Source organism: Rhagoletis pomonella, unplaced genomic scaffold, assembly GCF_013731165.1.
Source record: "Rhagoletis pomonella isolate Grant_MI unplaced genomic scaffold, Rhpom_1.0 Rhpom_scaffold_00003, whole genome shotgun sequence".
Taxonomy (NCBI): domain Eukaryota; kingdom Metazoa; phylum Arthropoda; class Insecta; order Diptera; family Tephritidae; genus Rhagoletis; species Rhagoletis pomonella.
The window spans coordinates 83,315,623-83,341,720 of NW_023458557.1; the positions used below are offsets into that span (position 1 = coordinate 83,315,623).

Here is a 26,098-nt window from a genome sequence, read left to right on the forward strand (position 1 = left end):
TTACACATGTCGCTTGCCATGTGCGTTTGCCTAAACTCTAGCCCATATTTGGCGGCCACACCTTCTTTAGCACACCAGCCGTTTGTTGTGAATTTTTGTTTTTTGTTTTCTTCTTTTCTCTGGTTGGCAATTAGCGTTGTACTTCCGCGCTTGCGTTGTCAGTATTAGCGCGTGTCAAGTGTGTCGGCGGTCCTTTTTTATGTATATACATATAAGTGTGTCTGTGTCACATCCGACTACATGCCACATTGCGCTGTGGCGACAATCACGCACATTGCCTTCCACTGCGGCTTGTGCCAATTTATGAAATATGTGAAAATTAAATCGTAAATAAAATACATAATGAGCAGCAACAAAAATGCAATAAACAGTTACGGTTATGTTGCTATGCCGCCTAAAAGCGCTACGCTGTTGTCATATTTTCGCAAACAACGTTGTCGCATCGCCGCGCCGCGCCGCGCCACTTCATGGCCGTAACATGTATTTTTAGCAGCAAGGCCATAACGAACGCGAAAATACTGCGGTAGTCGCATTTAATTGCGTGCAATGTACGCGCGCACGTACGCGTTTGTTTGTTGTCGTTAATGCACATTTATGTTGTCATCGACAATGGCGACATACAACAGAGCAGCGACCAAAAGCCAGTTAAGAGCAACACAAGCGGCGCGGCGGCAGTGACAGTGACAAGGAGAGCAAAGGCGCGCAAGACAAAGTTACACGCGCGCACACTCAGATTGTAGTCGATGGTGAATCTGCAATGCAATAAAATGCAATTCCACCACAAGCAGCAAAGCGTTGTTGTAAGTTGCACACCGCGTTGCACGGCCGCCGCCGCCACCAGTGCTTCATTTATGCATTCACTTGGACGGCCACACATTTTAGTCAACCAGCCACACTCACAGTCGTGGTCTGTTGCTTTGCTCATCGCTCTGCATGTCAGCCTATTTATGCATTTGTGCTTGCTCGTCGCTTTTACAGAAATGGAAACCGCAGGCGACTCACGCACTGTCGCCCTTTATGGGCCTATTACCGGTACCGAGTTTTATATATCTACATACATAGATAGATAGGTCGTTGAGGTGCATCGAGAGTACGCGCGCACGCTACGTTGCCATTGTCAATCGCTTGGTCTTAATTAAGTTCAGCGGAAATGCGCATAATTTGAAGTCGATGATCGTTAAGATGTAGATACGTACGCACATACCTACTTGTATTTATATAAGTCCTGGTTTTTGCTGCTGTCACACGTTTGTTGCCATATACGGCAAACGTCCATATTTCGATCATTATTTACTTACTTACATACATTGTTGTGCGCGCCGCAGCAGCGGACATGCAGCCAATCAACCAATGTCGCATGTCCGGTTACATTGCATCAAATCGCCTTTGGCTTTCGCTCCTCTTTATCTATCCATCCATTTTTGGCTGTCATATAAATTTTTTTTTTTGGCCGCGTTCGCACTGGCAGTATTCTGAAGCTGTTGCATGCTACATACATACATTGCGTAAATAACGTGCAATTTTTGAGGCAGAAAACTGCTTGAAGTGGCCCACAGTCAATGGAAGCGCGCGACTTTGGTGGTCGGGATAGCTAGCTGAATGTTTCGCCTTTTTCGCATGTGCAGGTTTTTGAGCAGGAAATGTTTGTGGTTAATTCATCTGTCAAGCATTGCTCGTTTCATGACGTTCCATTTCCTTCTTAACATTTTGAAGTTGGTTGGTGGTAATTGGCACTGCCAATTAGTTGTTGAAGTAGTGCAAATATGAGAAAAGCTGTCATATCGATCAGTCTTTTCATTGTGAAAAACTATAGGATCTCTAATGGGTCCGCCTTTTTACCATTTGTAACTCGGAGTCCGCAAGCTGGGCATGGTAGTACTGCGCTCATTAAAGATTTCGCTACTAGAGCTTCTTTTTAAAGCCATTCTAGTGTTTGAAGTTCTTTACTCGTCAAAATCTTGCTCAGACCTCTCCAGCTGCTCGTCTATTCCATCTCAAACGCATGATGCTTCCATGTCCTGAATTCGTCTTCATTATGGTATTTGTACTCGCCTTAGTCTTTGTCTTCGCATTCTTCTTCGGTTTCGTACTCCTCTTCGTGTTCCTCTTCGTCTTTGTGTTTTTCTTACGCGAAATAATATAATACAACTATTGTCACTTTGTGTTGGAAATGCATAAGTACAGTAGGACTAAAGTGGTTTCTTTAAAATGCCGCATTTGTTATCTCTTAATTGCTTTACTTTCGGTAGGCATTTAAGTGAAACTCCAAAGACTACATTCCATCCATACCGAAACATAAGACGTATCTACAAAAAAAAAGTATTCGACTGTATCGAATGGACTCATTGAATTCAGATATCCGTGCAACTGAAGGCCGATGCTAGAAAGCTTACTAATCCAGCGCCACTTAGTTTCTGAATACACCATCCAGCAGAATTTACGCTGATATCTGCCGACGTCTGTCTTGTCTCAAGCTACTCCCGCGGATCGGATCAATACGTTAATCACCTTCTTTGAACTACGTATAGCTATTACCAATTGGAATTGAGGAACGGATTCACTAGACATTACCCAGTCTAGATGCATATTTATGTAAAACCTCTAACCTACTATGGAACAGTCCATCAATCGTTGCCATTTGTCTGGCTTTTGAATAAGCCCCCTTACGAAAGTGCCTTTTGGAGATTACCTTTGATTGGATTGACGCTAAAACCTTAATATCGGCAACTACAAACAAAACGTCGAATATAATATTGATACTAAACTGGTTTAGGTGAAAATCTAACTCGCCGTGCGTTCATTTCAACCTGTTTTTGATATTTGGAAGTAGAGCGTTTGTCCATCTTCCCTATCATGATTGTTTTATTTTTTCGGATCATCTTTCAATACTTCACTTTGCCGCTGAACTGTAGCTCTTTTCTCAGTTAATATAGTCGAATCGGTGTTGCATCTGCCATTACAGTTGCTGCGTTGGCTGAGTTTACACGACCTCGTATAACCTGCGGTAGGATTCGATTTCTGTCGATTTAATGCAGTCTGATGCGGCGCCTGGGCTCGTGTGGTTGTATACAGTACATGCTTTTCTAAAGGAACCTGGGTTTTTACAAGTGCTTGTTACCCATCCCTTCAGGTTATCCTACAGGTTTTCACAAGCATATGTTCTTCCAACGAAGTGGTAATTCAGTACTTTTACATACTTTTGATTATTCATAGTGATCCACCTATATACGTCCACCAGTTCATGTTCATTCTCAATTCCATATTACACATATTTCCAATCTGTCGACCTCTTGGGCCAACTCAGTCCTCCTTGTGATCTGATAGAGAATGATGGGATCCAAATTACCGCATGTATTTCTGGGAAACTGTGTACCGGTATTCTATAATAATATACGAGGTGGGTATTAGCGAGAAGTTCTTAGCGTAATTCTGTTAGTCTTTTAGCAATAAGTTTTCTAAAAATAAAAAAAGGTATATATTTTTTTTTTAATATTAATAATAATAATATTAACAACTAAAAATTAAATGGAAATTAAATCAAAATATAGTAAATAAGCAATTAAAAATTACGTTAAATAAAAAAAAAAACATATATCCTTTTAAAACAATAAAGTCTAAAAATTAAAAGGAAATTGAATTAAAAATTAATATAACTTTCTTTTTAAAATAACAAAAATTTCAGAAGAAAATAAAAATATACAATGAAATAAATTTTAATAAAAAAAAAAAATAAGTGCCTAAAAATTAAATGAAATAAGAAAACGTTTTTCTTTTTAAAACAATTAGATTTAAAAATGAACAAAATTAAATAAAAAATGAAGAGTAGTTAAATTGAAAACATAAAAATAAATTGCTAACAATCAAATCAAAAATATATATTTTTCTCTTTAAAATAATAAAAGTTTTAAACTAAATCAAAATTAAATAAAATAAAGAATATAAGTTTCTAAAAATTATTCGAATTAAAAAAAAAAATATTTTTCTCTAAAAAAAATGGAATCTAATATTAAAAAATAAAAATAAATTTCAAAAGAGAATATAAATAAATAAAAATAAATTACATAAAAAAGGAAAAAAACTACAAACAAAACAAGAAGAAAAGAAGAAATAAGTTTATAAAAATTTATTGAAATGAAAAAAAAAAAACTATATTTTTAACAATAAAATCAATAAAATAACAACGAAATAAAAAAATAAAAAAATTAACGACAAAATAAAAGAAAAAATAAAAAAATAAAAGAAAAAAATAAACCAATAAAGAAATACATATGATAAAAAAATAAAATAAACTACATTTGCTAAAATTAAATTAAATGAAAAATATGTACATATATTACCTGTTTAAAACAATAAATAGAAAAATTTAGCGGATGAAAAAAACTACAAAACAAAAAAAGAATATATAAGTTTCTAAAAATGAAATGAAAAAACTATTTTTTTTAACAATAAAATCTAAAACTAACATAACAAAAGAAAAGAAAAAATAAGAAAGATAACAAAAAAAATAAAAAATAAAAAATTAAGGAAAAAAAAACAATAAATAAATACATATAATAAAAATAAATAAATCCATTTCTATAAATTAAATTAAATCAAAATTATGTTTATATATTAAAATGAAATAGAAACATTTAGAGAATATTAAGTGTTATAAAAACGTTGTTAAAAAAGGAAAAAAACCAATGCCCGAGGATTCGAACCTCAGCTCTCTAGAATGAGGCGCCACTGCTTTGCTTTCTCGGTGGCGCAAGCAAAATGATTCTTCATTTGGAACATGCTCATGTGCTTATTTTGTCCACTGAGCTTTTCACCATGACAGTTGGCAAGGGAGATTTTTTTGTAAGACTTTCGTGCCAGAATAAAAAAAAAAGGTGTTCAAATTATCTTGCCTACTTTAAGAGTGCTATTGAGTTTTATACCACGATTTTTTTTTTTGGGGGAAAAATGGAAAATGCAACATAGTCTAAGAGCGCGGTTACCGACGAACGTGTACGTAGCGTAGCGTAGGAGTACGTAGCAACATATCAAGTTTGCTGTTGATAGAAAGAGAGAGAAGCAACGTCTTCGTCACGGTTATGCGGCGGTGAGTTTTTGTTAACACGCAGATCCCATAAGATAGATCGTGTCAGCTGACACGTTCTCCGTTTTTACGTTCGTGTGTAACTGCGCTTTAAGCGGTAGAAGTTATAGCTGCTATTTCGGAGATCGTCACAGCTATTTCAATTATTGTCTTACGAAATATCGATTCGCAACTATCTATATATATCCACTCTTCCTGAGTGTGCTTAACATCTGTTCCACATTTGCGCTCGCTGAAGTCTGTTACTTTCGCTGCCTATACATATGTATGTAAGTATATATTTGAGTTGAATTTCGTGGAAGTGTTTTATAAATAGTTTCGATTCCCTTGCAGCTTTCTCATTTTTTTTTTAAGGTTTTGATAAATTACTTTCAGTTCTTCCTAAGAACTCCGCTAATTTTAGAATGAATGGCGCCAATTGTTTTTAGTTTTCTATGCTACTTTAAATTCTCCAAAACTTTGAAGCATCATTTTTCCATGTCAGGCCTGGCTACATAATGTACCACTATTCCCACCCTTCTCCTGCTTAACTCGCTAGATCACACACGATAAAAATACTATATACGAGCATAAAGTGAATTTCATGGAAAATATACTTTGCATAAGAACAGAAAAGATATTCAATGTCTTTTTCTTTAGCTGATGGAAACATATGCATTAACATTTTTTTTGTATAGTCTTAGAAGAATGTGTAAAGCGCTCAAGAAGGGGATAAGAATATGCTGCAGCACAGCAAGCCAAAAATAACTCAACACGTTTTCCGAAAGAAAAAAAAAAATACATTATTAAGAGCGCATTTGGCAGCAAAGAAAGCTGAGATGAACTGCAGCTAACTGCTGATATGGGGGGATATGCAAGTCTTGCGGGCTGTGGCATTGCAGGCGGCAGGATGTAGACTGTGGCAGTAGTGAAATGCCAGTGGCGGCGGCGGGGGCACGCGTAGGGCGCAGCATTCGGCTATTGCTTGTATGCATAGCGACGCGTGAGCAAATATCTCTGTTAGCACTGCTTGCGTGCGCGCGCCTGTGTGTGTGTGTGTGTGTGTGTGTGTGTGTGTGTGTGTGTAGTTGAACATAGTTGGGGCAAAGGAATCTGCAAGGCGTCGTGACTGGTCTTCTGAGAGTGTGTGTGCTGCGCATACTTCTCTACACTTAGTCATACTCATGTGTAGTTGTAGTTCCATAAGTGTTCACTGTCGAAAGCATTTGTAGTGTTGCAAGGAATGGCAAACAATTGCCTGGAATGTGTTGCACAGCAATGACAGCAAGCCATGGCAAGCAAAAAAAAAAGAAATGAAGAAAAGAAAAATAAATTACGACTGACCAAAAGCAGATATGTAGTAAGTAGTAAGAATATAAAAATGGAAAAGAAATCAACGCAAGAGACAATCGGTGACTTGAAAGCGACAAAGGGATATGTAGTATGTGCTGCAGAGCACTCCGAGACAGACGGGCGGAATGTCAGCGCAAATGACTAAATTGTCTGCACGTTTGCAAGAAGAAATCAGAAATAGCTTAGGCGCGGTCAGAAGTTCACCAGAGAACTACTTAACGGCGTAGTAGAGCTGTCGCGCACGCACACAGCCACGCAGACCCACACACACACACTCACAAGGACGGAAATAGTAATGCATACTTACATATGTGTTACTTATTTTATTTGCCCCGTTAATAGACAGGCGGACGGACCATAAAATGCAGTGAAGAAAGACACCACCCACCACCTTGCCACTGCGAGCTCAATGTGCGGATGGGCGCGTGGCTTCCTTCTGTCTGACAAATTGCGGCAAATAAAAGACGGACGGGCGCGCGCGCGAGCGTGGACTGTACTGGGTACCATTGGGCAGTGAGTGGCAGCGCATTGATATGCTGTTGGCGTATTAAGTGATAACGAGTAGAATGCACATTTCAGAGCCATATGCGGCTGCAGGAATGGAAGAAAAGTGTGTGGGTTTGTGGGAGAAAGTGCGCACTGGCTCGACATCAGCAAAAGTAGCAATAGCAGCCAAACTGTCAAAGCGGGCGCTGATGGACGCTTGGCTTTAAGTGTGAGTGCGCGTACGCAAAGCTCATTTGTCATTTGACATATGTGGCAGCAGCAGTAGCCAAAGCAATATAAAAGCAAAAAACTCAGCAGCTGCATCAGTATTACGACATCTGAAATTGCGCTGCGCCATTGTCAACCATTGTCAACCAATGCAGCCATTGTTGCTTGTGTCACTATCAATGTCAACTTCAGCGCGCAAACAGCGAACAGCAAGCGGCGCGCGGCCAACAACTGTCAAAATCACCATTAAACATGTGGATGATGCGAATGAATGTGAAGGCGCGCGTGGGCGCTCAATTTACTAGCGATTTTTAAGGCAACAATTTTTACGCCGCGACACTTCCTTCCGGCTTGCGCGTAACTAAAGCGCGCGCGCACGCTGTGTGCACACTTTTCTCTCACTTATCAATGTACTGGTAGGCGTGCGCGTCTAATAAAAACTTTTTATTGAACACAAAAGTTTGACTTATTACATGTGGTCACTTCTAAAATTGATTTTGCAAAATTTATTGCGGAAATTAATTTTTTCACAATCGAAAAGTTAGTTGTCCAGCCGTTAGCGTGCGCGCCTGAGTCATAAAAACGGTTGATTACCATCGCATTGTCAAGTGCATTTGTAAGAGTAAAACCCATTCATTTTGTGCCCGCTTCACCTGCGAAAGTTTGCCAACAAAACAGTGCAGAAGAATAAGAAGAGCGCGTGCGCTCGCCTTCCCGCTGTGTGTTTAGCATTACAAAAGCTGCCGTCTAGTGGCTGCAATACTCCTAGCAGCGAATTGCCAACTGGTACTCGAGAAAAGCGGAAGGCAGAAAAACTATGCGCGTACATACATATATGTAGACATCAGAAACAATTGCGCTTAATGACGTTTATCAAAAAGTTGCTGCTTGCGCACAGCGTGCCCTAATTGGACTGCGACGATATGAGGAGAGCGCGCTCGGTGTAAATATGCTAAAAAATTGCGCGCAAGCATGTGCGCGTTTGCTGGTACAATCAGTACTGCAGCGCCGCCAATTGCACTTAATGAGCGCGGCTGGACCACCGTCACTTCCCATTTTTTCGCGATTTTTATTTATTTTATTTTTTTAATTTCAGCTGCATGCTCGTTCTGCTGTTGCTTCTTCAATATGCTTTCACATTATTTTTTCTGCTCAGCGCGCAATATTCTTTTTTACTTCTCGTTGGCGCTAATGACCATCATCAATGAAGCTGCAGCGCTGCCCTTTAATTCCCCCGCAGCGTTGGCCATCAGTTCATTTTCTTTCTTGGCGTTGGCGCCGCTTAGAATATGAGCACCACCAGGGAAATTAGTAATGCAAGGCGTTGTGCGACAGCTGCAGCACTACCATTGCCATTTGCCATTGACTTTGGCCAGCGTGGAATGTCCAGCACGCAAGGATTGCTTGCTCATGCATTCATACAGACATATGTATCTAAAAGATGTACATAGATGTGTGCCACTTTGGTGATTCCACATGTGCTCTGTGCACTGTTGGTGCGACAGTTAGCAAGCAAGCAAGCAAGCAGTGTCTTCGTGCGACAAATAGTCATCCAATGTCCACTACTGTATGCTATTCATTGTCCATCCGGTTGTTTTGTTCTTGCGCTTCCTGACTGTTTGCTTGTGCTGTCTGCTTGGGCACATTCTGCTGACCAGCCATTGGTAATTGAAACGACGTGCGCTAGTGAATGTGCCTGTCAGGACACATTCTTATTTGCCGCATTCCAATTCAGTGTCGAAGGGGTTTCCTTTGCAATTTAGTTTGCAGCAAATTAAAAATTCTCTGTGCTGTGACATCATTTGAATGTATGTATGTGCCAAGTAAGTAGTCGTTGCAAGGCAGCGTATTATATGGCCTTAAAGAATGCTAGTGATTCGAGAAATTCGTGTAGTGGCATTATTCAAGTGTTGATTAAGTTGTAAGAAGAGATAAAAATTTTTTCAATTCTACATTTGCAAGGCTTAATACAAAATTTGTACGATAAGAATCTATATTGTCCGGCCAGCCGCGTTAGACCCCAACTTTGTTTTCGCCGAATATAAGTTTCCATATGAAAAGTATCGGGCTTTTCTTAGACTGAAAAAAACTTTGAATACTTGCGAATTTTAGTCATTTTGAAATCATAAACTCAAGCAAACCCACAACTACTTACCAGACGATTTTGATGGATTTCAGCATATCATACAGAGAGCGATGGCTGCACTTTGAAATATTCTTCAAGAATGTTGGACCAACTGTTTTGAAAGGGCAATTCAGGCAACTGTCTTTCAATTCACCACAGTCTCTCGAAATACGAAACTATTTTGGAAGCTCGTTGCTGTCTTTCGCTACTAACGAAGAGGTCTTAGCAATATTCCGTTTGTCTTTTAGCAATAAGTTTTCTAAACTAACTAAATCAAATAAAAAAAATACATCTACATATATTTTTCTTTTAAAATCAATCACCCCTATTCTGGTTGTCGTAAGCCGTTCGCATCAACAGTCCCTGAATTATGTAGTAAACAAAAACATTAACGACAGATTTTAACACGTTTTCAATACTTCGTCATTTCGAAAGGATAATAGGAATACAAATTTGTTGTAGATTATGTCATTGGTTGACATATAACGCCAATGAAAACTTAAAATTTCGACGAACGACTGTCGTTCCGACAATCGGAATAGGGGTGAATAAAAACTAATTAGATATATAAAAAATATTATTTTAAATATAAATAAAAAAAAAAAAGTAGACAGAAATATCTAAAAAGTAAAAGAAATTGATTTTAAAAATAAAAATGAATGATTAAAAAAATTCCTGAAAATCAAATAAGAATATAAAAATTATTTGGCTATTTAAAATAATACTAGCAGACCCGGCGAACTTCGTCCCGCCCAAAATTGCTATTTTTTTATTGAAACATTTTGGTCAAAGATTCACGGCCACGATTTATATGATTCGGTTCGATGGTGAATCTCTCCTTGAAACTGTATACTTAGTATAGCTCGTGACAATTTCAAAATGGCTGAGTATCGTTGTTCCACAGACATCCAATATACATAGACTTATGTCGGACGAAATGCATTAAATGCCTTATCAAAGAGGGCAATAGTTCTGGTGGTTGATTTAACAGAGGTTATTTGGGATTGACCCCTGGACAACTCAATCCTGGTGCGTCCGAATGAAACTTTAACGCAGAGTAATATTTGTAAATCATATCGATTGGGCCAGTCGGCAAACAAGGCAGTTCGACATACTCTGTGGTGCAGCAGGTTGACGTAATCGGACATTCACGACACTTTCTCTCACTGGACGTTTTTTATTAATAACTCGACTCCAGCCCCACCTGGCGGCTCCCTTTTGTAAAAGTATTGCCCTTACTATTACCAATACATATCCCAAAAATGAGCCAAATCGCATCATAAATACGAATTTTTAGTAATAACTCGACTCCTGAGCCACTTGGCGGGTACATTTGTTCACGGCAATATCTTCATTTACGATACCAATACATGTTTCGAATATAAGCCAAATCGGATCATGCATACAACTTTTAGAAATAACTCGACTTCAGCTCCACCTAGCGGGTCAAATAGTAAACTGACACTATCCAGAGACCCTCCCAAACACAAACAACGCCCTATTTTCAAATAGTTCTACTTCTCTCCATGAGTATGTCATTGCTTTCATATACCTCCATACCATGTATCCAAGTATAGATAACTCGACTCCAGCGGTCCATAGAAGCTTTCCTTCTTCATACCAATACATATATAAACTACGACTTTTATAAAATATGATTTTTAGTGGTAAGTCGATCCCAGTGCCATCTATCGGGGTTTTCTCTCCGTAACATTTTTCCTTGAGCAAGGACAAACACTACTAAAAAAAGTGTACTTAAATCGGACAATCCGTTCTGGAGTTATGGGGACATACGTTAAGTTTTGTATATGTATATTGAGATATACATAGATATCAATTTTTAAAAAGTTGGCAACCCTCTTCAAAATTATTACCCCTGGTTAAGTGTGCATTTAATTTTATTAGTTAAAGCATTTAACTTTCATTCCCTGAATGCGTTGTTAATCAGATATATATCTAACTCGCAAAAACCCAATCAAAAAGTTATTACTTTTACCTCAAGCAGTGAAGCTTTCCTTCAAAATGGTATTTTAATCACTCCAGTTGATGAAGTATTATGAAAGATATGACACTTTATAGACCGGATACAATGCTTTCAGCTTTTTAAAACCGCATTTTTTTAATAAGTAAATAGATAGATAATCTAAATATTTAGTGAAAATTTAACTAAAAAATAAAATAAATGAACTTATAAAAAATCAAACTAATCCTAATAAATAATTCAAAAGAGTGAATGAATTTATAAAAATTAATATTTTTTTAATAATATCTGTAGTCTAAAATTAAAACAAGATTTTAATAAAAAAATTGAGAAAAGTAAACAAATAAAAATAAAATGCGTGTTTTAAATAAATAATTAAAAAACGGGAAAAATAAGAAAATTTATCTAAAATTATGAAAAACAGGAAAATTTAAAAAATAAGAAGACTAAATTAAAATTAAGAAATAAAAAAAATAAAAATACTAAATAAACATTAAAAAAAAAAATTAAAACGAAAAGTTCCTAAAATGAAGTAATTTTGTTAAAATTATTTAGCTTTTTAAAATAAAATAATATAAAAATTAAAAGAAAATTAAATTGAAAAAAGAAAAAAAACTATAACAAAATAAATGAGTTTCTAATTATATAATTGAAAAAACAAATCGAATAAATAAGTTCCTAAAAATTAAATAAAAGTATAAATTGTTTTTTTTTAAATGATAAAATGTATGATTTGAAAGAGAATTAAGCAAAAAAAGAAAATAAATTGAAGAAAGAAAAAAGCTAAAAATGTAAAAATTAAAAGCAAATGAAATTAAAAAAAAGAAAAAATAAATAAAATTAAAGAAATTAAGGAAATTCCTCTGTCCGAGGATTCGAACCAGCACGCCAGTGATTTGCTCACTCTGCCATTTCGACCGTTGGAGAAGCGCGAGCGAAATGATATGCAAGTGCTTTCTGTCAAAGGAGCTTTTCTCCCATCAAAGTTGGCAAGGAAGCTTTGCTTGTAGACCTTCGTGCCAGAATAAATAAAATCTTTGTAACTATCTCTCCTACTACATATATTTTAATTGTCTTACAAAATATTTTAAACTATGTTTTCCAGAATTGCTCTGTAATATTTATTGTGTTCTCGTTTCTATCAAAAAATGTCGCCTTTTGATTTCCCTTTTCTTTTTGCGTGTTGAATTATTAAATAACGGCAAAATGTCGCACTGTTGTAAGGCAAAAAAGGCACACTCTTTGCCATTTGAAGATTTGTCAAAGCCAATCATTGCCCTGAAAATGAGATGGTTGCTTAAAATTACAACATTATGAAATGCATGAGCTAGACAGGGATAAGTGGCAAAAGCTTCTCTTGGTAAAATTCTTTGCCACTTCCACATGTTAGCCTTTCTAGACTTCTCAAACGTTTCATTGGCGATTCCCGAGAAAATATGGCAGCGGTTAATGCGATACAAGTGCGTTTCTGATGAGACTGTGATAACTTTTTTTCAAAAAGTCTTGGCTTAGGTGTCTGTTTAGGATTTTTATATGATAAAAGTGACTAAGCTCGAAACGACCTCGTCAAGTACACTCTATTAATTTATCAGCACATGAGCAAAGGAAAGCAATTTTTTCGTCTTCTGTGCTCGTAACTTTTTCCCTCTCCTCCTACTTTATACTCGCTGCTACCTTTCGCACTGGCGTTGCTTTTTAGTCGTTAACTTTGGCTTTCTTAAAGCTTTCAAACTCTGTTTCACCAAAAGTCAATCAGTGTTGACTGTCAGCAGCAGCTGTTGCTCGTATGCTACTGCTGCTGCTATTTCTGCACCTTCCCCTACCGCTGCTGCTGTATGGCGCGTCGATTTTGTGACATTTGCGCCGTTCATTTTCAATCCATCAAAGACAAGCTGATCTTACGGCTATGCGTTTGCTACGTTCGACATTAACTCGCTACTGTGACTGGGCTGGGGTTGCCTGCCTTATCGGCTTAGATGGAGTTGTTTGGTTGCTTGGTTGGTTGGTCGAGGAGGCGGCTCGCTGTTGGTAGCGTAATGCAAGGCGCACTTTGAAATACTATGGGTGCCTCCTTGCTGACATTTTTGCTTGATGGCATTGCTTGGCGTCTGCCACGCATTGACATTGATAAATACGCGTCGATAAGTTGCAAGGGATAAATAAGGCTGTGGTGGCAAATGATGTGTCTCCCTTTTGCCTGACAGCCAAGGCGCTTACTACTTTGCTTTCTTTTTCTTTTTAGTTTTTTTTTCTGTCATTTTTTCTTCAATCCTTTGGCAGCTGCCTGAGGTACGTCAGCTTTGCTTGCCGCTCTTTATTTTATGTATGCAATCAAGTATGTGTGATTTGTTATTTTTTCCATTTCTTATTTATTTGCTGCCGCGCTCCTGTTTACTTTTGTGGCTGAGCTATGATTGCGACAAATGCGCTTCACTGCGGGCACAACTGCGGTTGCGTGTGTGTACTTCTGACGTTGTATGTATGTTTGAGGCAAACAATGCCGCGCACAAGTCTTCGATTTTTCTCGCTAACTCTGTGGTGTTCGATAGGTCGTCTCGTCGCATGCGATTACTTTTGCGGTAATGTTTGCTTGAATTTCTACGGCGCGTCACTCGGGCGCGTACGTGCCACATGTGCATATCCGTGCCACTGCCGCTTGTAGGACGAAAAAATTAGCAATCAGCAAAATGCGTCATACGTGGCAGCACAGCGCGCGCCTTGACTTGTTTGCTATCGCCGCTGCCATCGCGCAGCTAAATAGATCCTCCTAGCGCTACGCGCAACGCCTACCACCTATGCCGCGTTATAATTTCACTCGCTTGATTTATGCGTTTTTAATATGTGCGTACGCTTATCGCGCTGCGCGTCATTGAATTCGTTTGACGCCCAACGCTCGTTACCCTTGCCTCCTTACTGTGGTTGTGATGGCGCTTGGGCGCGCGCGCCCTGTGTGCGAATCAACGCCAGCTTTAGTTGCAAATTGGGAGCGTTTGTGCCAGCAAACAATGCCGTTGTTAGTCGAGCGTGCAAACATTTAGGTTGCACAACGCCTGTTGAAAGTAACTAAATTGAAATATTTCCAGCCATCAAATGCAGATATCGAATACGATCGACAGCTCTGGTGAAGCATGAATTTGTGTGCTTCAATTTAGTTCACAATGGTTGGTAGTTTGTTGTTCTTGCTGCTGCTGCTGCTGCTGTTCTCATTGCCTTTATTTATTTTCTAATATTTACTACATCAGCTTGTGGTCCACTTAATTGTATTTGTTTTGTTTTTGTACCGCAAATTGCATATAACAGCCTGAACAGCGTACAGTGGTACAGCCCCCATACATTTTTGAAAAAAAAATAAAAAATAGAATGAGGCCGCGTAGAACCTTAATTTTTCGAACTTAACATTTATGGACATAAATCAAGGAAAAAACGAAAAATTTGCGTATTCGATTTATGTTAAAGCATACCTCCCATATAAATCCAACATCAAAAAGTCTTAAAAATGCCGTAAAATGTGCACTGATGAGTATATGACTCCAAAATTGTGTCCATAGGTTTGTAATAAAGTTGTATGTGAACTCCAAAAAGATGGACGTCATCGGTTTATTTTAAAGCAAACCTCCCATACAAACCTAACCTCAAAAATTACTTAAAATGCAATTAAAAGTGCACCAATTAATATATGACACCGAAATTTTGTCCATATGTTTTTAATAACCTTATGTGTGAACCCTCAAAAATTGAGCATAATCGGGTCATTTCAAAGCAAAGCTCCCATACAAACCTAACCTGAAAAATGCCTTAAAATGCCATAAAAAGTTGCCCCGCGAATATATGACACCAAAATTTTGTCCATAGCTTTGTAATAAAGTTGTATGTGAACTCCAGAAAGATGGACGTCATCGGTTTGTTTTAAAGCATAACTTCCATACAAACCTAACCTCAAAAAACCTTTAAAAAGTTCATATTATTTTGTATAAAATTGTCAATTTCGTAAAAAGTTGTATGTAATGAATTTTTCTTATTCAAATATTGCTTTATAAGGCTAAACCATCCAAATATAAAGAACTAAATGTTCAAAAGCAACATTTTTTTTCCGCCGAAATCCCACTGTGCGGCGCTGTCATCAGCGATGACTAACGAGGACTAAGCAAATATTTTAGTTATTGATGCCACACATGTTTGCAGAGTCTAAAATACATTTGTACATAGCAACTACAACAAAATAAATTAAAATAAAATAAATAAAAAATTTACAAAAAATAATTAAATTCTAAATTGATTAAATGACCTGTAAAAACCTGTGCTACACCTTGCTGCCCGCTCGCCTGTATGGCGCACTTTGTCAATTGGGTCAGCAGCTGCTCTAACATCGTCTGGTAATTTTGCTCACATGTCCTCGAGCCTTTCGTTGAAAGCGTTAGAATTGCCTGCAATTGATAACAAACATCTAGGCATATCAACATATCACACACACACACACACACACACACACACATATACCCACATGAATGCTTAAATAAGCAGGTGTAAACTAGAATGCCTAATGCACTTAGATCAACGGCAGGCATATCAAGCAGCAGCGTGATGGGCGCACTGAAGCGCTGAGGCGCTGAGCACCGAGCATTGATTGTACTGAGTTTTGTGTTGGCCCACAGCTGGAGGCGATTGGCAAGCGCGCAAATTGAATTAAAAATGCCAACGTCACATATGCACCGACATACACCGACACACACACACACATTCACTAGCTGCTCCTGCCAATATATGCTGTTTTTTCCAGCTAAAAATAGAACTACATAAGTAAGCCGTTGACAAGCGAAATTGATTAACACTAGTGTTTTTCTACTCTTTTTTCCACTCTTTTCTTTTTCTTTTTCAATTGAAATCTGCGCTCCATTATTTGCTATTTATAAATATAATCCTATATACATATATGTATGTATGTACGTAAGTTTAATTGTCAGTTCGCTTCGTGAATTTATTCTGTCACAAATAAAGCCCGCAGGGATTTTGCTGATTTAATATTGTATGAGGTCTTTAGTATGGGTTGTTTTTGTCGCAATCGAGTGTTGTATTCAGTGACTAGAATATTTATTGTTAAGCTGACAACAGTGATTTTAGTTTGCACCTAGGCCATTACGACGTTGAAACTCAGTTATAGCTGAGAAGTTACAACTGCGACTGCCTATAGGCTACTGAAAGATTATCTATTCTTCATCGTTTCCTTCAATCCTTGACTAAACTATATACGCTTGCGCGCGCGCCACCTAGTGCTATTTCTGGCTATCGCCTTGAGCGTCTTTCAGCTTAACCCGCGTTGCTTAAAGCGCAAACAGTCAACGACGTAACGTAGACGTAGGTTGACGCAGACACGATCTACCTTATGGGATGCGCGTTTTGACGAAAACTCACCACCGCATGGCGGTGCCGTTGCCGTTGCCGTTGCTTCTCTCTCTCTCTCTATCAACAGTAAATTTAATATGCTGCTACGTACGTCAACCTACGTTTACGCTACGTCGTTGACTAACTGCGCTTTTATAGTCTCTCAATCGATTCTTCTACTCCACGTTTCGTGCGGTCTGCCGTTCAGGGGATTCCATTTTCAAGACCTTCTTTGCAATACTGCTTTATTTTTTGCGTAAAGTATGGCCTATTCACTTATATTTCTGTATCCGAAGCCAGAAATCAAGAATCTCTATGTAAAAATTCCTAAGACATCTGTTTACGAAAACTGGCGGGTATCTATTTATTGCAGTAGTGACTTTCCAGTTGGAAGTGCCTGATATTAGCAGTATCAAGAGCAGTTGGCATTTGAAAAGTCGGGACTCAACGCTTTGCTCATTCGTCGGTCAATGTCTTCGTCTGCAACTACGGTGCGTGCCCAAGATATGTGAAATTCGTCACAGTCGCCACAGTTTGATTCGGAAACTACCACGTCACCACACGATTTCGCTGGCATACTTAGAACCTTGGTCTTATTAAAGTTAACTCTCAGGCCAGCCGCCTTCGCTGCTCTGAGAGCCTCTTTGTGTGAAAGAAATAATATCCAAGGTGTTTAAAACTTAGGCAGTTAAAAGCCTGATCATCTTTCAAACAGCTACTGCATTAGTAGCTTGAGTCATACCGGATAAATTCCGATCGGATAATGACCGGTTAGAACTCTCATGCGCATGTGGGCCTAGACGACTACTTCACAAGAACGCAATGCTGTGCTAACCGGCTTAACTGCATAACTTAATAGCTTAACATACGAATGCCTATGAGGTGAGGTGCTCTGTCACTGCTTTTGCTGCAGAATAAAACACAGAAGCCACCATTCCCTTAGTTAGTTGAGAAAAATATACAAAGAAGTTATTTCATATGTGGGGGTCGATTGAATCGAAATCCTTTCCTTCGTTCATCTCTTGCAGTTGCACTTTAATCCTTTCAGGACCATGGGAAACATATTTCCCAAAAAGTTACTGCACTCAAATGGAAATTGTGTTTGCTCTTAGCAGTTTTATATATGTTTATATATTTTCCGTTTTAAAAATGTGTAAGAAGTTTTTTAACTGGAGTTTCTAGAAAACAATAGTTTTTGCGAAATTATTTATGGCTCAAGAAAAAAATCTATAATAACACATAATTTAAAAAGATATTGTGTTGTAAGAAAAATGCATGTTTACCCAAATTAGAAAAAAATTCCCAACTATTAGAAATAAATATTTTGTAGAGAAAAAATGAACTATATTTGCGGTAGGAATCAGATATTCCTTTAAGGAAAAATTATTTTTAGGAATAAAAAAATAATAATATTAAGGATAAACATTTTAGGGGAAAAAGCCTTTTTCGGAAAGTATCATTTGAGGGGAAACATATTCGGTATAGATTTCTTACGAAAAAATTTATGAGAAAAAACTAAGTTTTTAGGAAAAGAGTATCTACCAAAATCATATTACATAAAAAAGCAAATTTTTATTTAGAAAAAATTGTTTTTGGGCAAAAAAAAAATTTCTTTGGGGGAAAATAAATTTTAGAAAAAAGGAGTTTGATACATTGTTTTTGGAAAAAATTGATGTTTAGTTGAAATTAAAAAAGTTTTTAGGAGACTATTTTTTTACACACAATTTGTTGGTTTTATAATTTTAATTTAGCCCTCGATGAATCACATCATTAAAATCATGAAGTTTTTTTAAATAGTGTATAGGCTTGAGGTCCTGAGAGGGTTAGTAATAAGGTCTTCTAGGCCAAACTTTGCAAAGTATCAGTTCGTCAGAATATTTAATTTTTTATTTTTTTTTTTATGTATGTTACCGCATAACTTTGGACCACGTTAACCGATTTCGATAATTATTTTTTTCATCAGAAAGATGGTACCTCAAGGGTGGTCGCATACTAATTTGGTTTGGTGGTAATTCGTGAAGGAATTAGGATAATCTTGAATTTTTATATGAGAATTGAAGTCGGTTTTGTTTTTTGCTTAAATGTCTAAATGTCGACCAATAAAACAGAAAATGCCTGCGAAATTTAACATTATTTAGGAACTGATTTTGTTCATTTTCGGAATAAATATATTTTAGTATTTTTGCAAAAAAATAACACGCCAGGTGGCGCATAGCGTGGAAAATTAAATAATAGTAATGGTATTTTAAAACTTATGAGTTGAAGAATTCAAAAAAAAAAAAGGGGTAATATGATAAAAAGATTACATGGACCTGTAAATAACCTCCAAAAATAGAAGCTTTTAAATTTTTCTCTTTGTTGTTTTTTGTTTGTTACTGAAACAGTATGCAAGGACCTTTTGATATGTTTGCTGTTCTTGCGCGAAGACACCCATTTCCATTGCCGAAAAATTGGAAAAATGCACTTATTTTTTTTTGTTTTAATTTCACTACATACTGTTTTCAAAACAAAAAATAAACATTTTAATATTGAAAATTTAAAGGCTGATTGAGTGAAAAATAACCATGACCTTAAAACCACTTGCTAGTTACTTATATAAATTCTGCAATGAGTTGTTTGATAAGTGCGCAAAATTGTCTTTCATATGCCGCTTTTTGTGCGCATTTGTGTGTGTTTATGTGCACTGTATCCAGTTTATTATTAATAGCTTTTAAAGTGGAACTTCTTAGGCGGCGGTGTCGCAAAAATGGAGAGTGAAATTGTTAAAACTGAAAACGTTACATGAGTGAGAAGGAAGATATAGATAGTATAGGGAAGGGGAAAAAAGAAATAAAGCGACGCATGACGGGTACGAGTACCTACCCTGTGGGGAAAATCTCTAGTTCTGAACTGGGGCGCTTCTAGTACATTTAGACCCAGTACTGGTTCGCGATAAATCTCTTTTGCATGGAAGCAACTGGCGAATTTAACATGGCGATGTCCTAGGAAGTGTCAATTGCCCCCCGCTGCATGCCTTTTTCGATAGTTCCGAACTAGTCCTAAACTCTATAGTTCCGAACCAGTTCTAAAATCGACAGACGAAAGAAAAAAGTATCATGATTTTTCAATGTTTTCGGTTCTTCCGTGTGCGATTTTACATTATTTTCAAAGAAACGTTTTTTTCAATTTGAAATTAAATTTGTTTGAATGATTGTAAGAAATGTACGTTTACATACCTTGCTGTAGCTGACTTTGCAGAGGTGCTCGCTGTTATTGGTTAGATTTCAGACGGCCCCAAGGTGTTAATATGTTAACACAAAGATTTGTTTTGTATTACCAAACTATGAAATAGCATCTGCGAAGCACAGAATAGAAGCGTATTTGAACGAAAAAGCCGCCGAACAGATATCTATGTAAAGTAAACAAGCCCCCCCCGCTGCATCCCTTATTCGATAGTTCCGAAATAGTTCTAAATTCGACAAATGGGATCTAGTTCGTTCTGCATCCCTTTTTCTATAGTTCCGAACCAATTCTAAATTCGTCACTTTAGATATAGATTTGTAGTAGAAAAAACTGAAAAAATTAGTTTCTTAAAAGTACCACTTTTCGCCGATTTTGGACTGGTGGGGATCTAGCTCCTATCGGACTGGTTCCTTTTTGGCGATAAAGACCTAGTACGGAACTAGAAATTTGATTCACCAGTCCGCGGTTTCCCTGCAGGGTATGCACAAATCTAATAAGCAGTGTTGCCAACTTTTGATTTTCAAAAAACACCAACAACTTGAAAAAAAGCGTTTTACCACACTAAAAGCACCAAATGGTTTTGAATAAATTGATGCTTTTTTCATAACAGTTTGTATGTAATTAACAAAAGAAAAATAGTTAACAATATTTACAAGAATGCATACATAAATCAATAAACAAAACTTTTTCGCTCATAACGATTGAAAAGCCACATGCTATAATGACTCATGCTTACGACGTAATACCGAAGTACTGCACATTAAAACCGATATGTCTCAAGAAATAAAAATCGAATCCCACATGAATATATGAATTCGTGATAAGAATATATGAATTCGCCTTGGAAGATAGAAAGCGAGTAAGAATAAATGCCGAACAAAGGAATTTGTCTTCGTTCAACTTAAATAAATGCATTTCGCAAACAAAAGTGTCTACGTTACTTAACGCCTTGGTAATGGAGAATTCGTAAGGATCTATTGATTGCATTATAAACATTTTCATTTATTTGTTAAACGTACAATTATTTCCATTACAACCCGGTCCTATGGATGCTAGAAGCGCGAATTCATATAAGGTGGTGTTACCGGAAAATGAATAAATAAATTATATGTATATCAGAAAAATTAATAAGTTGAAATTAAATTATTGCTTGATTTCTAACCAAACCTATGTACATATGTAACTCAATCGCCTAATGGTTTGCCGAACCGTAAACATATGTTTACACATCCAATTTCGTGAGTAGAGGTACCTGGTACTCACACCTATTTTAAGAAGTTTCACTTCTATCATGTGTACGGTGTTACACTCGCATTTTATTTTATTATTTTTTGATTGTGTAACATAATTTTAGGCACAAAGTCGTAGACAACGTCCGAAACTGATCGGAAATATCGGTGTTTGAAGACTCTTCTGCTTATTATTTGTCACTGCAACCGAATTCCAGTTTGAAGACAAGGAAGTTTAACTTCAAAATTAATCCTCAGTTGTTTAAGAAGATTGAGATTCTTTGTTAGAATTGCTTCATTTTCCTACTCAAAACTTCAGACTTCGATCTGGTAATCTCTGGATATAAATCAAATTCCGGTAGAGCTTTCAGGGACGACTCATCTTAATCAACCTTAATATGTTTTAAGCAGGCGATTTGTCACCTGGGACCTCTAGGTAACATATATGTATACATATATATATGTATACATGAAATACTTTTATAATCTTTACCCAGTGAGAAGACTCACAGAGCGAGAGTCAGTAGAAATATGTAAACATATTTACTTTTACCATTTTTAATCAAAAGCATATTGTTTCAAGTGCGGTGAGTTCTCTTTGAACATTCATACAAACAAAATTCCATATGTTCATCTCAATGCCGCAGCCACCCGCGCGCCCTTTTTCACTACCGAGCGTTACAATTTATGAAAATTTCTAACTGACTTACCACAATGAAGGCCAACCAACCACAATGAATTAGAGACAGAAAAGGCTTAGAGTCTGTAAGAAAGCTTTATTTGAAATTATAGCGATGTTCATAATTAATGCAAGAGCGCAAGTATGTGAGGCTAAATGCGCGGCTAAGCAGAGCGAAAATTGCTGTCGGGCACAAGTGTGTCAACAATGCAATGCAGGCAGGTGGCGGCAGCAGCGGCGACGGCGACGGCGACGGCTATAGTCGCGAAGTTTGCTATGGTTAGTGCTAAATGCAAATAGTTGCATAAGAACGCAGGAACGAGCGAGCGAGCGTTCGAAAGAAAAACGGATATAAATAAAATGAGTTAGCGAAAAGTTTGCCAACGTGAAACGATGCGCTAACGGTAGTTAAATGCAAATATTAATAGTGCATATATTTACGAGTTTGATGTACATTAGGGTGGTAAAAAAAAAAAAAAAAAAATCAAGTCGGAATTTTGATGCTCTCAACTCCTAGTTTGGTTCTTTCCCGAAAAAATATACCCCTATTTTTTTACTTTGACATCGAAAAATATTTAGAGGTCGCACAAAGCTCTCAAAAACAAAACAATTTTTGCTGAAGTATAGAAAAAAGAAGTCTGATGAGGAGATGTGGTGATCTCCGAAATAGTGCTATAACTTCTACCGCTTAGACTTTGTTGCTTTTTCAATTTTTCCTAATAAACAATCGTGGTACAAAGCTCAATAAAAAAATATTAAAAATAAAATGTTAAGAAGCCACAATAACATTGACAAAACAATTTTTTGTAGAAATGGTATAGAATTCTTGAAAATGAATATTTTTCTATCGGAAAACTCTATTTCTCTTCAAGAGACTTCCAATAATAATACCCAATTATTTATTAAACCATTTTTATAGCAAAGATTTTTTGTGGACCCCTCGATTGCATTTTCTGGGGGTTTTGGCGGACCTACAAAATAAAGTTTCTATAAAAAAATTGTTAAATAAATAGTTGGGTACTATTATTGGGAATCTCCTGAAGAGAAACAGAGTTCTCCGATCGAAAAAGATTAACTCTCCTGAATTCTATACCGTTTCTACGAAACTGTGTTTTCTCCATAAAACATACAATGACTCAAAAAAACCACGTGTTCTTTTTTTTTAAATATTTAAATGTTCTTCGAGCAAAACTTGTTTTGTTATTTATAAAAATACCGCCCTAGCTTTAACCAAAAACAGATAAATCACAATTTAAAACTTTATACAAAACTCATATCAAAATCTCAACTTTTTTATCTGAATCTTTAGAATATTTTTGGGTATGCAGTTTATAGCTCACAAAAATTCAAATGGCTGAAAGCCCGTTGGTTTTTAAGTTTCTTTTTTGGCAGCGGATTTTGCACTTTTTTCCATATAAGCATGAATTTCTTAAGAGATAAAATGCGGCAGACCGTTAGCAATAAAATTCTAAAAAAGCAGCGCCAGTTTGTGTAAACTGCACTTGTTACATAAAAAAAAACGCAAAAGCAGTAAAAATAAATTCTCAAAAATTAACGCAATTGTTTTGTCGGTTGAAACTTACAAATTGTATGGACTATTTATAGTTAAAACTGCATACCCAAAAATGTTCTAAAGACTTAAATTAAAATGTTGAAAATTCTTACCAAAATTTGTTGAATTTTCCTAAGTTTTGTATAAAGTTTGAAAATGTGATTTATCTGCTTTTTGTTAAAGCTTGAACGGTATTTTTTTTTTAGAAAAATAACAAATAAAATTAGATCGAAAAACACTATAGATATTAAAAAAATTAACACGTAATCATTTGTTTGTTTTTCGTAGAAACGACATAGAATTCTTGAACGATGTTTCTCTTCGGGAGGCTTTGTGATGTTTAAAAAAAAACTAACTGTACATGGAAGACTTCATTGGCTTTGAGACAGTTCTAAATATAATAAATAAAAAAAATACGGGCATTCTTTTTGACATTTAGAAAAATGCTAGTTGGTGAGAGCTTAACATTTTAAACTTTTTTTGGACCACCCTAATGTACATGCATAGACTGGATCTAACTTGTGTGTAAATATGCAGCTATGCAGTTGCGGCAAGCAGATATTACAGGCACCCACATTAGTAGTCGCATCTCATAGAAACCCGGCCCTAGGCACAGTCCAATGCTTAGTTAGTTCTGTGTGTTTAAGGCGGCAGCCACTCGCTAGTGCCACATGTGTTACATATAGCATGTGGATGTTGATGTAGTAGCAGCATTCAGTAGTTAGCGCTATGTGCTATGCAATCGGCACATCCTGACATACTTTTGTATATATGTAGCTCATTTTCATATGAGGTGGCAGAGTCTAATACACTTGAGAGGCGGTGTCACTCTTTCTACCTACACTTAATCCGCCACGTTTTATCATATTTGCAATGGAGTGGAGCTCAAACTTTGTGCCTTAGCTTTCTTTCATTCTCTTCTTTTTCGTAAGTAGAGATGCTTATTCATACTGTATGTATACCTTGGCAATAGTCATTTTCCACTTATTGACACTTTTGCGCGGCCATCAAAGTCAAACAAACTTTTGCATCTATGTGGCACCTTGCGGGGACTTATTGAGTTTCGCGCTACACTTACCTAGACTCTACGTGTTCAATTTGAATAAGATTAGATTAGCACAAGAACCAATGGAACTTTTATTTACTAAAGTACATTCCGTTTACAAAGCGCTCTACAAAATTCACAGTTGGCTGAGATGAGAAGACTCTCAGCCTAATAATCCACACTTTCCTCTGATAAAGAGTAGCCCAAGCCAGAGACTTACCAATGGATATCCATGCAATGACTTTCAGCGTAACTTCCAAGCCCCTCCAGCCGTTAAGCGATATAAGGCCTACTTTATAGCGCCTGTTTAACCCGCTGCCGTTCGAAACCGGAAGTCGGTAATACGACCAAAAATGGACCATTCCCGACTTAATTTTTTATCGTTTCCCAAGTGCTGGATGAGTTGAAGTTCGAAGGTCATTTAGCGGCTGAAAAAGGCACCTCCGAGAAAAAGTTTCAAATAAAAGTTACGCGTTTTTATGCGCAGAATCCGAAAATTCGATAAAAATATAACCCATTTAAAAAATGGACTTCCGGTCTGTTTAACCCACTTCCGGTCGAAACCAGAAGTCGGTAATACGACTACAAGATGAGCATCCCACTTGGTAATGCACGCCTTTGCGTTTTTCAATAAAAAACCTTTTCCTTCATGTTAGAAGGGACGGACGGGTTGTCTAGAAACCCTGTATAGCTGCCCCCCCACATCACTGATATTACTTTAGAGTGCCAAGTTGTGACCAAGCTGGTTTCTACCTTCTATAAATACATCCGAAAAATTGCTTTTGAGATCATGTTCTGAGCGGTAGGGTATAGAAATTTCTAGAGACCTGAGAACGATGTGATTTTAGGATTTTCAGCGAGTGCTGTGGGAAAACTGCGTCCCTCCGGGCACTCAAGTAGCGTCTTCTTCAGGCTAATCGTCATCTCTCGGTTCTCGACAGCACCGCTGACCGGACCTGACTAATAGTCGGACATTGCTGCAACTGTTTAGAGCAGGGATGCCCACGAAAACTCGGCGCGCGAGCTGGATTTGTAGAGCGGTATTTCATAACCACCTTTTTTGTGGACTGAATTTTTGTTTGTTTTTGTTGTAAAGAGCTGGCCATCTCTTTTGTACTATGTACGTGTGCTTCTCTAGTTTAGCGCATGACGAAGTGGTATCAGCTAAGCTTTTGCAATAGTATGTAATGCTCAAACATCTCGGAACGTCTTTCATGACCACTTCCGAGGAACTATCTCGCCGGGGGATCAGTTGGCTGCCGATCTTCATTTTGGTAAATTCATTGTGACTAACTGCAGTTACTGTTCCAGGATAATTTATTAATCCTAATTCATTAAATCTTAGATAACAGTAATGAATTAGCTTCAACGACTTTCTGAAAATTCTCAAGATACTAAATAGGTATAGCCTTTTAGAGATAGATTTGAGTCTGACTTTCTTGTGTTCAAAAAAACCGAATTCCTAAAGACAAAACCGGAAAAACTGTATTTTCAACAAAAAAACTGTAAACTTCAAAAACAAAGCGATTTATAAGAAGCAGATGCTTACAATTAGGGGAAGTTTTCTTAAAAATTTTCTGGTGTTAGACTAAGTAAAAAAAAAAATAAAAAAAATTAAGCCTAAAAATCCGAAAATTCAAATTTTAAGGCTTAAAAATGCTTCATTTAAACTCTAAATACGACCATTTTTCACAGAAATATAGCCGGTCAAAAATCACCGAAAAATTAGAAATTTTGTTTACTCCCTAAAGCTGCATTCA

At 37.0% G+C, this 26,098-nt stretch overlaps 1 protein-coding gene across 1 annotated transcript in view; it reads left to right on the forward strand.

The window, feature by feature from the left end:
- Positions 1-26,098, forward strand: part of LOC118735696 (semaphorin-1A) — a 620,249-nt gene that overhangs the window by 175,901 nt on the left and 418,250 nt on the right. The gene's annotated exons all lie outside the window — the stretch shown is intronic.